This window comes from Sapajus apella, unplaced genomic scaffold (genome assembly GCF_009761245.1).
Source record: "Sapajus apella isolate SASKATOON/1434 unplaced genomic scaffold, GSC_monkey_1.0 scaffold1, whole genome shotgun sequence".
NCBI classification, from domain to species: domain Eukaryota; kingdom Metazoa; phylum Chordata; class Mammalia; order Primates; family Cebidae; genus Sapajus; species Sapajus apella.
In genome coordinates this window covers 90,580,405-90,593,372 of record NW_022436941.1, presented here as the reverse complement: position 1 = coordinate 90,593,372, position 12,968 = coordinate 90,580,405, and positions in this window count along the sequence as shown.

Sequence of the window (12,968 nt, the reverse complement as noted above, 5' to 3'; positions counted from 1 at the left end):
TGAGCTGATGACGCTCTCTAATGTGTCTCCCTTATAACAGCCCAATTAGAAAAAAAAAAAAAAAAAGAAAAAAAAACTACGTACCGCCCTCACAAGGAATTTCCTTGAGGACAAACAACAGGCAGAACTCAAAGAATCCCTCTGCTCATTGAGATAAATGCATGTCTGATTGCCTTCTTTGAAAGGGCTAATCAGAAACTCAAAAGAATGCAACAGGCTATATGCGGTGACTCATGCCTGAAATCCCAACACTTTGAATGCCTCGCCTGAGCTCAGGAGTTTGAGACCTTCCTTGGCAACAGGGTGAAACTCCATCTCTAAAGAAAAAGTGGGGGATGTTACCATTTGTCTTTTCTCTACCAATGACCTGGAAACCCCCTCCCCACTTCGAGTTCCACTTTTCTGGATGGAACCAAACCAATGTACATCTTCCATACATTGCCTGATGGCTAGTATATCGAGCTGTCAAGTGTATAAAATGTATAAAACCAAGCTGTGCCCCAACCATCTTGAGCACATGTCATCAGGACATCCTGAGGCTTTGTCACAGGTGTGCATCCTTAACTTTGACAAAATTAACTTTCTAATTTGACTGAGACCTGTCTCAGATATTTGGGGTTCACAAAAGATTCTCAGGATAGCAGAGCGTTGCCTGGAGGTTTACAAATGTGGGTCAGAAATGTAATTATTCAAGCCAAGTGACAGCAAAATTTGTTGCTACTATATTTTGAAGAACATAAAAATCCAGAACTTTATACAACCAAGGGCACTTCTAAAAGTGCATTTTACTGAAAAAGACCAAGAGTGAAGAAAATCTGAACAGCAAGTAGAAACTAAACAATGGTTAAAAATAGAAAGAAATAAAAATTTATTGCACCCCAACAAAAGGATATAAGCAGATAGGAAGGTTAGAGTGGAATTTAATGCTGTTGGTATAGAAAATGTCCAAGGTATTAAGAGGAAAATGACAATTACACAAGAATAGTTACTTTATGATTCCATATCTGTATATAACTAGGAAAAATGCAAAAGCATAACCAAGCTTTTAGAATCACTGAAAGTAGATGTGCTTTAGAATTCAATCTAGAGAATTTTAGACAGGAAAAAGGATAGACATCTTGATATAGTATAAATCAGATCATTACTGGCCGAGAATAACACTACCTAATATGCCATTCACTTTCCAATGTAAAAGTTGAACTATTCAAGCTAATTCAGAGGGTAGGAATGACTCCCTCAAAATGGCGGCCCATGCATGATGACATTAGATTCCTAGACAGTGTAAGCTGCCACTTTCCCTAACTACCTCCCAAGTCCCTCCCGAATAATCCTTAGAGCTTTCCTCCCATTCCCCTTCATCACAAACACCACACCCACACCCTGACTTCGTCCAGTACCCACCCCACCAAACGCACACACACCAGCTCCAAGATACAGGCATACCTCTCACACAGCCCTGGCTCTCGGTCTCTCCTGTACACTACCAGAACATTCAGGGTCAGAAATCGGCTGTCTACACCTCCCTATCTCCCAAAAGAGCTCCCCTCCTTAGGCGCCTGAGGTCTCTTGGATTTTCCACTGCTAATCCCATCTGTCTTCACCAGGCTTTCACTTCCCACAGCTTGCTCCACGGGAGTGAAGGCGCCTAGGGCGGTTCCTCTTCTGATCCCATTGGCTCCCAGATTTCCACCCAGAGCTCCTGGGTCTCTCCGGGCGGGACCGCCTCCCGAACAGGAGGAGCATAAAAGGCGGCCGGCTCCGCCAGCTTCATCTTCTAAATCCCCTTGTCTCTGTGAACCTCCGCTATGGGAGAAGCGACGCACTGGCGAAGCCTTGCGAAGGGCACCTTTGGCTTCAGAGAGACAGCACGAGAGCCCCAGTGGGAACCACCTGGAGACCCAGAAGATCGAATTTGCTGGGCAGCGCGTTACCTTCCAACACCACCCAGCCACAACTCTGAGAACCAGGGTCCGCGTCATCGGTCCGAGGGCCTCCCCCCGGGACAGGAGGACGTTCTTTGGATTTCCCCGGTGCGGCGTGCACAGCCTTCGCATCCAGAGTCCACGCCTGCCACCCAGGAGGAGCCCCAGGCGCAGGCAGCAGTGGCGGCCGCGGCCTCGTCGGAGGGGCTCGGGCACTGCGCTCCGCAGCAGCCACACTCGCCGGGATCCTCCAGGTTTGAAGACCAGCCAAAGGAGCCAGAGACATCCCGCCATGGGGACCTCTCAGAGCATCGTCGCCCTGCTACTGCGCCTTGGCGGCCACCGCGCTTCCTCTTGAGGTTTCCTCCTGCCGCAAACGAGGCCGAGCCGCCAAGAAGACCACCGCCTGCCTGGGACGGCCTCCCAGGGCACCCAGAAGCCAGGAGATTTCCAAACAGGCGCTTTGGTTCCTGATCCTCTGCCCGAGAATTGGGTTTCCGTGACGCCTCTGCTCTGTTCCCATGCCATCCAAGAGGTTTTAGTGTTTTCTCGGAATAAAATCCAACGCCAATGCAAAAGTCTGCATCGCGTGCGTTTTTGGTCTGGCTTTGGGGATGGATGGACCAATACGCGGACCGGTCTGACTGGGGGTCTGTGGGGCGCCCCAAACCACACCAGCTTGGGACACTCCCAGGCTTTCCGGCCAGGGAACGGAGAGGGAGTGGGCCTCCTGAGCCAAAGGGCACACCAAGGAACTGGCGTGGGCGGCGGGACCACTGACCAGCTCGCCACCTCTTTCTCCCTCACTTCCGCCTTGGGCCACTTTCCCGGGCTTCCTCCAAACACACTGTACAGCCCAGACAGACTGTCTACTGGGAGCACCGGATCCATCCCAGAAAACCTAGCATCTTTATCCTTTGACTGCCCTCACACCCCCTGTGCATCTGAAGTCTGCACACAGGGAAAGCTGCCCCTTGTCCCCAGCTACCCCCTTTCCGACTTCCAGCCAGAGTGTGCTTACTGCCCCCCACCTCAGCACTGGCAGGTTTCTTCCGACCCTTAGTTCAGCTGGGAAGCCCTCACAGGCGCTTTTACTCCGTGCTCCAAAGGAACTTTGGTCTACTGGAGCCAGGGAACCCACACCCTAGAAACCTCCAGTGACTTTGTAACAACACACACCCCTAATCCGGCTAGAGACAATTACTTGGGTCAAGAAAGTTCTGTGGTGGCTTGCAGGCTCTTTTTTTTTTTTTTTTTTTTTTTTTTTTCTGGGACCTCTTTTCCTAGTTCTGCTCATTTCACTCCTAGTGTGGGAAGGTCTCAACACTCCCTTCTCTTTCCCTGCCCACTGTCAAAAGATACACTCCCACAGACCCACATGCACAGGGACAGTTCCATCCGGGGATTTCCCGTGTTGCGCTCCTCTGTGCTGCCTGGAGTCTTCCATTATTTCCCTGTGCAGCTGAAGGTGGATGTTGATGCTCATCCACCTTCAGTGCCCTATGCTCCTCACACAGGAGAGCCAAAGTGGTGAAATGGGATTGATTTTTGTCCTCTGGTGGACCAGCAGCTGTCTTGGTTTCTGCCTCACACACCAAAGGAGGTCCTTGACTGCTTTTTTCTGGCTGGGTTAACTTGCTGATCTATCAGCATAGCCTGTTAACCTGCTGATCTAATAGCATAGCCTATCACAGATAGAACCCAGGTTACCTGCCTGTGCTGGAGACAGTCACATACCATCCTGGAAGTCCCTCACTGCTCTTCCTGGTCTTCTTTTCTCAGCCAGGGGATAGAGGAAGAACGTCTGTGGGGCCAGGACATCAAAGACTGCCTGAGTTTCCTCACTTCTACATCACCAGAGCCACATAAGAGATCTCACCAGTCATTTAATGTGCCCTGGGGGAGACCATTGTAATAGCACTTGAAATACGAGAGACAGCAGGAGTCCTGCTGAAAGCCCCTGGCCCAGTATTCCCTGACAAAATTTGGAATCCAGTTTCCCATTAACTTTTGCCAGTTTGGAAACCTAATGGCATCAGCACCAGCAGTGTACCTCTGGTAGGTCCAGCAGACACAGGGTCAAAATCTGTAAAATAAACCGGGCACGGTGGCTAACGCCTGTAATCCCAGCATTTTGGGAGGTCAAGGCTGGTGGATCATGAGGTCAGGAGATAGAGAACATCCTGGCCAACATAGTGAAACTTCATCTCTACTAAAATACAAAAAGTCTGGCGTCGTGGCACACGCCTGTAATCCCAGCTACTCTGGAGGCTGAGGCAGGAGAATCGCTTGGAGCCGGGAGGTGGAGGTAGCTTTGAGCCAAGATCGTGCCACTGTACTCCAGCCTGGGCAACAAGAGTGAAACTCCACCTCCAAAAAAAAAAAAAAAAAACCTCTGTAAAATAGTCTATGAGATTCATTCTGAGCCAAATATGAGTGACCAATAGTCCATTAAAGGGTCCTCAGGAGATCCTGAGAACATGTGTTTTAGGTGGTCAGGGCACAACTTGGTTTATATACATTTTAGAAATACATGAGATCAATACGTTTAAGATATACATTCATTCAATCCAGAAAGGCAGGATAACTGGAAGGAAGATCTTCTAAGTTGGAGGCAGATTCAAAGATTTTTCTGATGGGCAATTTGCTGAAATAATTATTATCACTAGAAAGGAATGTCTGGTTATCATAAGGTGTGGCGGAGATGATTTTATCATGCAGATGAAGCCTCCAGGTAGGGGACTTCAGAGAGATAGAACGTAAATATGTTTTTAGCAGACTTAAGGAGTCTGTTCTGTCATTAATTTTAAAAGAAAGGAGAATATAATGAGGCATGTCTGGTTTCCCCTTCCTCTCATGGCTTGAAACTACTTTTTCCAGCTAACTATGGGATGTCCTTGTCTAAAAGAAAAGGTCCACTTAGATGGTTGGGGAGGGCCATAAACTTCAAATTTTATTTTTCATTGACAGTAGCAATTAAGTAATAACCACATTCAAGTTTAGGACATGAACAAGCCTTCATCCACTATGATTATATTTATAACGTGGTCTAAAAACCAATCCCAGGTCTCATTTTTTAATTGCTTTCTGGAACTATTCCTGGACACAAGGACTCTACCTATCAGTGCAGCTAGAAACAGAAACCAGGCAGCCCACACTGAGAGCCAAGCTAATGTCCTGCCATCCCACTTCCAAGACGTAACCAGAATGACTCTTCATTTTTTTTCTGTCTCATGTCCCAACAAGTGAGCCTAACATTGACATAGACTAACTCTGATCCTCTTGGCTGGGTGAATTTAGAAACGGAGGTTTTAGGAGTCCAGGCCCACATTTCAAGGAAGAAAACAAAAAGGTGTAAATGTGCCTGAGCACAAAGAATAAACACAATACAACATTAACCAAGTGTGCTTTAAAAGCTACATTTAACAAATGTCTTCTTTTAACACAAAAACGCAAGAGACTATCATTGTACTAATTGCGAGATTAAAGAACACAAAACATTTTATTAAATGACACAGTGCCATAGCAATGAGGTCCTCTAATTGAGCATAGTTTAAAAGTTGAGACATGACCATTTTCATTCCCATTTATAAAGTTCTGTGGCTGTAAGTACAATCTCAACTGGAGGAAAAATCTAATATCTAAATTTGAGGTTCTTCATGAGTCTGGAGCCTTGGTCAATTGGCCATCCTGCAGATATCCCCTCATCCCATTGGCCCCAAGGTTACATGATTTAAGCTTAGTCCTCTGAGTGGGGTCTTGAAATTCCAGAAGCTTGGCTCTTGGAATATCTCCATTAATGTTCTCTCAGATTTTTAAATAATGTTTTCATTATTCCCAGCTACTTGGGAGGCTGAGGCAGGAGAATAGCTTGAACCTGGGAGGCGGAGATTGCAGTGAGCCGAGATCCCGCCACTGCACTCCAGCATGGCAACAGAGCCAGACTCCATCTCAAAATGAATGAATGAATGAATGAATATAAGAAAAGAAAGAAAAAGAAAAAAAGGCTGGGCGTGGTGACTCACGCCTGTAATCCAAGCACTTTGGAGGCCAAGATGGGTGGATCACCTGAGGTTGGGAGTTCAAGACCAGCCTGACCAACATGGTGAAACCCCATCTTAAGAAAGAAAGAAAGAAGAAAGAAAGAAAGAAAGAAAGAAAGAGAGAGAGAGAGAAAGAAAAAGAAAGAAAAGTGAGGAGAGGGAGGATATTCAAGCACTTACAAGTTCACCTGCATTGCATTTCCCAGGAGAAAGAAATCAATGATACATTTCAAAGATTCTGGTGCTAGAGGCAGAGAACCACAATTTGAGCTTTTCCCTGGGCTTAGGGAGGAGGTGGATGTCTCGCTGTCAATTCCACGACCAACGCCGGAGTCTTGCAACCCATTTTTCTCCCCAGCTGTTTTTGAACTACTATCCCTAAATATCAAAGATATCTGATGGAATAAGGAGTCATCAGAATAAGGAGTGATTCCCACATTTCCATCCCACAGGGAAGGGACGGGGACCGCCGGGGCAGGCCTGAAGCCTGGGTTGAGCAGCACTGTGCCTTTCATTCTTCACGGAGATCTTGGACCTAGAGTTTCCAAGTTCCGAAGAGATGTGCTTGTCGACTGCTTCCCTAGAATCCCCGAAGGCTCTAAGCTGGGACAAAGACCTAGGAGAGAGGGGTGGTGTGTAAGGATCAGCCGCTGCCATTGGAAGAGCACCTTCCTGCAGAGTAAAGCTGTTCGCGACCTGCATTTGTTTTGCTTTCTTGCCAGAAGACCCAAATCCGTCCCATTCCGGGTCCTTATTCCTGCCCCTTTCTCTCTGCGAATCGCACTGAGTCTGTCGCTGGGGCCCTCGGTAATTAGGGATCATGGCTCAGCCAAGAAAAATACAGGGTTTCTTAAGCCTGAAGCCACTGACTTCAGAAAGGACAGAGGGAGTAATGCCAGTGGTAGGTTTTTTTGGCTTGTTTTTTGTGTTTGAGGCGGAGTCTCACTCTGTCGCCCAGGCTGGAGTGCAATGGCATGATCTCGGCTCACTGCGACCTCCGCCTCCCGGGTTCAAGCGATTCTCCTGCCTCAGCCTCTCGAGTAGCTGGGATTATAGGCACGCGCCACCATGCCCGGCTAATTTTTGTATTTTTAGTAGAGACGGGATTTCACCATGTTGGCCAGGCTGGCCTGGAACTCCTGACCTCGTGACCCACCCGTCTCGGCCTCCCAAAGGGCTGGGATTACAGGAGTGAGCCACTGTGCCCGGTCGCCAGTAGCAATTTTTGATTTCGTTTTTATTTGGTAGTCACTAAGCCACCAAAGACAGTTGCACACAATGGCCAGTCGATCTGTCGCAGCGCTGGCTCCTTTCCCTGAACCGAGGGTTTGTGGTTGACACCTCCACTTGTTTCTCAGAGCCTGGGAGTGATCGCTGGCTGCACGGTTGATGGAGCCCTCCCTGAAACGCGCGTTCACAGTGGCCACAGCGCGGACGTTCGCCTCGAGCCGGCGCCTGCCGGGTCCTAGCGCCGCCATGTACTCACACTCGCGGGTCCAGCCCCCAGCGCCGCGCCTCCCACCTATCACTGGTTTCTCCCACGCACTTCATTGGCAGCACTGGCCTGACAGTTTTTTTGGTTCCGGGGCCACCGGTTAAGCCGGATAAAACGTTTTCTTGATTGCTCCGGGCGTCCCGTTCTCCATCCGAGGCCCTCTAGTCCAGGTGTTAACTGTGGCAGCACCCGGCGTTCCCGTTTGCTTTCTCCCCAGCGGCGCGGAAAGGGCGGTTTTGCTGTCACAGAACACGTTGCACGGAGTTCCTCGGTGGCCGAACCCCTCTTTTTATTCCGAGTCCACGGTTTCTTGGTGACAGCGTCGTTAGTTGCGCCATAAGGAATGTTGGCCTTGACAACCCCGCCGGCTTCCGTCACTCGCAAGCTCCAGGCACCGACATTTCGCAGAACTGAGGTCTCCTGGTCGCGCCGCACATCTCTTTGCTCGGCGTCTCCATTTTCTCGGGGCGACAGCGCTTTGGTGGCCGATTTGAGGGATTGGGAGCTTCCCCAGTGCAACGGAGCCGGTGACAGGAGGACTGCGCAGGCGCGGCCTCTTCCCTGCACCGCGGAACCGCAGAACCGCTCGGCCTCCAGAACCCAGTCCTGTGGCTGCGCCGCTCGCGTCTCTGTCGCAGTACCCGACGGTTTCGCGCGTCGTTGGCTTGTTGGTCCTTACAAGTTTCGATTTTGCTGTGCCCGAGATCTCAGCTCACTGCAACCTCCCCTCCGGGGTTCAAGCGATTCTCTTGCCTCAGCCTCCAGAGTACCTGGGATTATTATGGGTGCGCGCTACCACGCCCTGCTAATTTTTGTATTTTTAGTAGAGGCGGGATTTCATCATATTGACCAGCCTGGTTTCCAACTCCTAACCTCCAGTAATCCGTCCGCCTCTGCCTCTCAAAGTGCTGGGATTACAGCATAAACCACCGCGCCCAGTCGGTGAGTGCAATTTCTACCCCCTGATCCAGGTCGGGGAGTAGCCAAAATGTGATTTCTCAGCCCAAGCAAGCCCCCACTTAGAACAAAAACCGCTCTAGCTCTGGCTGTGATTCCTAGGTCGTAGGAAGTCACTGTTTCCTTATAGAAAGGTAGAATTATCCTGTGACTCATTTTCCAGCAACTCCGCGTTTCCTGTAGCCTCTGATTTCTAAACGTAGCAAACCCGGCTTAGCCCTGCCTCAAGTTTATAAGATCTGGCAAGGTCTCGATTCCTACTAGTAAGCCCTGCTTTAGCTGTGCAGATATTTAAGTTCTTTAGAAATCTGCGTACCAGCGAATGCGATTTATTTAGGTTGAGCCACGACCGGTTGAGCAGTATCAAGTGCCGCCTTAGCTATGCTGGTGGAGTTTTTTTTTTTTTTTTTTTTTTTTTTTTTTTTCTTTTTTTTTTTGAGACGGAGTTTCGATCTTGTTGCCCAGGCTGGAGTGCAATGGCGCAATCTCGGCTCACCGCAACCTCCGCCTCCTGGGTTCAGGCAATTCTTCTGCCTCAGCCTCCTGAGTAGCTGGGATTACAGGCACGCACCACCATGCCCAGCTAATTTTTTGTATTTTTAGTAGAGACGGGGTTTCACCGTGTTGACCAGGATGGTCTCGATCTCTTGACCTCGTATCCACCCGCCTCGGCCTCCCAAAGTGCTGGGATTACAGGCTTGAGCCACCGCGCCCGGCCTGGTGGAGTTTTTTGTTTGTTTTTTTTGAGACGGAGTCTCGCTTTACCGCCCAGGCTGGAGTGCAGTGGCCTGATCTCTGCTCACTGCAACCCGCCTCCCGGGTTCAAGCGATTCTCCTGCCTCAGTCTCATGAGTAGCTGGGACTACAGGCGCGCTCCACCACGCCCGGCTAATTTTTGTATTTTTAGTAGAGACGGGGTTTCACCATGTTGGTCAGGCTGTTCTCGAACTCCTAACCTTGGGGTCCGCCCGCCTCAGCCTTCCAAAGTGCTGGGATTACAGGTGTGAGCCACCGCGCCGGGCCTATGCAGAAAATGCTGGCAAACGCGATTTCTGGTTAACCAAGCTCCGTTTGGCAATACCGAGTCCTACCGAACACGACTTTTTTCTCCTGTGGACCAAGTCGGGATATATCAGCTACTACGACGTTTTAGTCGTAAACAGGTTTAACCGTGACTGGGTTTTCAGGTGTTTTGTTGGTTTTTGTTGTTGTTTTTGTTTTTCTTTCGTTTTGTTTTTGTCGTAGGAAATGTAGACTTAGGTTTAACATGTACCAGTTTAGATCTGACAGATATCCTAATCATAGAATTGCATCATTTAGCAATATTTGTAATTTCTTCTTTGTAGTGTAGGTTCTCTGTAATTTCAGCTTATTTTCAAATTATCTTTTTTCGTTTGCTCTCAGAACGATGTTACCAGTGTTTTGCTTTGCCTTTTTACTTGCATTTTAGAATGTATTATTTTTAAATTTTATTTTATTTATTTATTTATTTATTTATTTTGAGACGGAGTTTCGCTCTTGTTACCCAGGCTGGAGTGCAATGGCGCGATCTCGGTCACCGCAACCTCCGCCTCCTGGGTTCAGGCAATTCTCCTGCCTCAGCCTCCTGAGTAGCTGGGACTACAGACACGCGCCACCATGCCCAGCTAATTTTTTGTAGTTTTAGTAGAGACGGGGTTTCACCATGTTGACCAGGATGGTCTCGATCTCTTGACCTTGTGATCCACCCGCCTCGGCCTCCCAAAGTGCTGGGATTACAGGCTTGAGCCACCGTGCCCGGCCCCAAATTTTATTTCAATTTAAATGTTGTGTATTTTTTATACTAATTTTGAATGTCACAGCTTCGTGCTCCTTGACTTGAATTCTCTCAGGATCCGGGGAGCCGAGCTCGGTCTCAGCCTTGCTGCTGTCAGGTCCCCCTTTCTGTCTGGCGGCTCCGCTTCTGTGCAGAGCTGGCAGTTTTGCAGCAGCGCTTTTGTCAGTAGCGCCCACTCGGGGTTTTCTCAGTTGCGGCACGGTTCTTAGCGCCCAGCGTGACGTTTCCCGAACGCGGAGCCTCTAATAACCGGAGCCTCTAATAACCGAGAGAGTTAGAAGTAATGCGCCACGCACAAAGCTCCAAATTAAGAGTCATTTATTAATTAGCCGGAGACCGAGAGACAGCTAATACTCAAAGTTCTCTCGGCCTCGAGGAAGGGGCTTGATTTCCCTTTATATCTTGATTTAGGTAGGGGCGGGGGTACCTAGCTGAAGCGGAATTTTACAGAAGCAGAACAGGCAAGTTAGCTAGTAACCAGGGGGAAAGAGGTTCCCAGGATTGTTGGTTGCTAAGGGTATTCCAAACAATCGCCAAGGTGGGGGTGGGGGGTTCAAAGAGAGTTATACACAATAGCAAGTGTGCTTGCCAAGCGGGATGTAGTTACATTGGTTATTCGGTAAGATAAGCACAGAGTCAGCGTGACATAAGTACAACGTCAGTGTGGCCCAGTTATGCACCCAAAGGGGCTGTGGTAGGGAGGAGGAAGATACGTTGGAATTTACAGCTAAGACGGAGTCAAGATGCTAGCCCAGGGTAGGTATTCCAAGCCAGCAAATTCTCCGTGCAGTCCTTTTCTCTGTCCTTGCACCGCTAGTATTGCTTAGGAACTTCCTAAACCCTGTTTTACGGTGCAGAAGGGTGATTGCATCGAGCCTCTTTACCAACAATACTTCCGTTAGGCCGTTAACTCGCGCTTTTTGTCATAACACATTAAAACGTGTTAAAATATATCAGACGGATCAAGCACATTAAAATGTCACAACACATTTAAACAGAGCCGGTTCATTCCTCTAGGCAGGATATTTCGGGATGGAAGTACCCCACCTAAGAGCCGCAGTTTCTTTCTAGCAGCAGAGTTTATGGCGCCTAAACAGATAATTCGTTGGTGCACCACCGCTAGCCGCTGGGTGCTGGCGCTTGCTGAGTCCCAGCGCCGCCAGGTTCTTGTTAGCGAGGTCCAGAATTGTGCCAGAGCCCTAGAGGACAGTTTTCCTGTGGCAGTGCTCATTTCCGGGACACAGGTTGTTCTTGGTCCCTGAAGGCTCTTTAATCCCTGCGTTCTGTAAGGTTTGCTTAGTGACTGTTTCATTTCGGTTTCTTTCTTTCTTTCTTTTTTTTTTTTTTTTTTTTTGAGACGGCGTTTTGCTCTTGTTACCCAGGCTGGAGTGCAATGGCGCGATCTCGGCTCACCGCAACCTCCGCCTCCTGGGTTCAGGCAATTCTCCTGCCTCAGCCTCCTGAGTAGCTGGGATTACAGGCACACGCCACCATGCCCAGCTAATTTTTTGTATTTTTAGTAGAGACGGAGTTTCACCATGTTGACCAGGATGGTCTCGATCTCTTGACCTCGTGATCCACCCGCCTCGGCCTCCCAAAGTGCTGGGATTACAGGCTTGAGCCACCGCGCCCGGCCTCTTTCTTTCTTTTTAAGACGAGGTTTCACCATGTAGGTCAGGCTGGTCTTGAACTCCTGACCTCAGGTGATCCGCCCACCTTGGCCTCCAAAGTGCTTGGATTACAGGCGTGAGCCACCACGCCCGGCCTCATTTCGGTTTCTTTTCTCGTTATGCTTTTCTATCGGAATTACGATTCGTTTTAGTTCAATGTGCTCTCTAAAATCGTATCGTTTTTCATTTGTCTGCTAAGTTCCCTGCATTTGTTAGAATTGAGCTTCGTAATATCTGGGTGCCCTCCGCCCAGGAGCTCTGGAGAGCATAAATACCCAGGCCGATGGGAGTGCTGAAGGCTCTGCCTCCTTTACTCGATCAGCAAAAACGTTTCTGTCCTCCTGCTCCGAGGCTTAAGCAATGGAGGAACATTTTCCTGGCTATGTGAAGCTGTCTTGGGATTCTGCAGAGGTGGTGCCAGAGTCCCAGCCCCTGCCTCTTTGAATTCCGAAGAATCGCTTGAAACTGGAAGGCAGAGGTTGCAGTGAGCCAAGATCGCCCCACTGCACTCTAGCCAGGGTGACAGAGAGAGGCTCCGTCTCAAAAATAAATAAATAAATAAATAAATAAATAAAAATAAAATATGTCTAAATTGTTCTTCTTTTTTTTTTTTAAGATGGGGTTTCGGACGGTGGCCTCCCAAAGTGCTAGGATTATAGGCGTGAGCCACCAAGCCTGGCCAAAAGTATTTTTGTCAGATATTAAGTTGGTCAACACATATATTCTGCACTTTTAATAATTTTTTATCCATTTTGTTTTTGTTTTTGTTTTTGAGATGGAATCTTGCTTTGTCACCCAGGCTGGAGTGCAGTGGCACAATCTCAACTCACTGCAACCTCCACCTCCCTGGTTCAAGTGATTCAACCTTAGCCTCCCGAGTAGCTGGGATTACAGCCTGCCACCACACCCAGCTAATTTTTGTATTTTCAGTAGAGGCGGGGTTTCACCATATTGGCCAGGCTGGTCTTGCACGTCTGACCTCAGCAGATCTACCTGCCTCGGTCTCCAAAAGTGTTGGGATTACAGGTGTGAGCCACCGCTAAATTGCTCTATGAAACCAAAAAA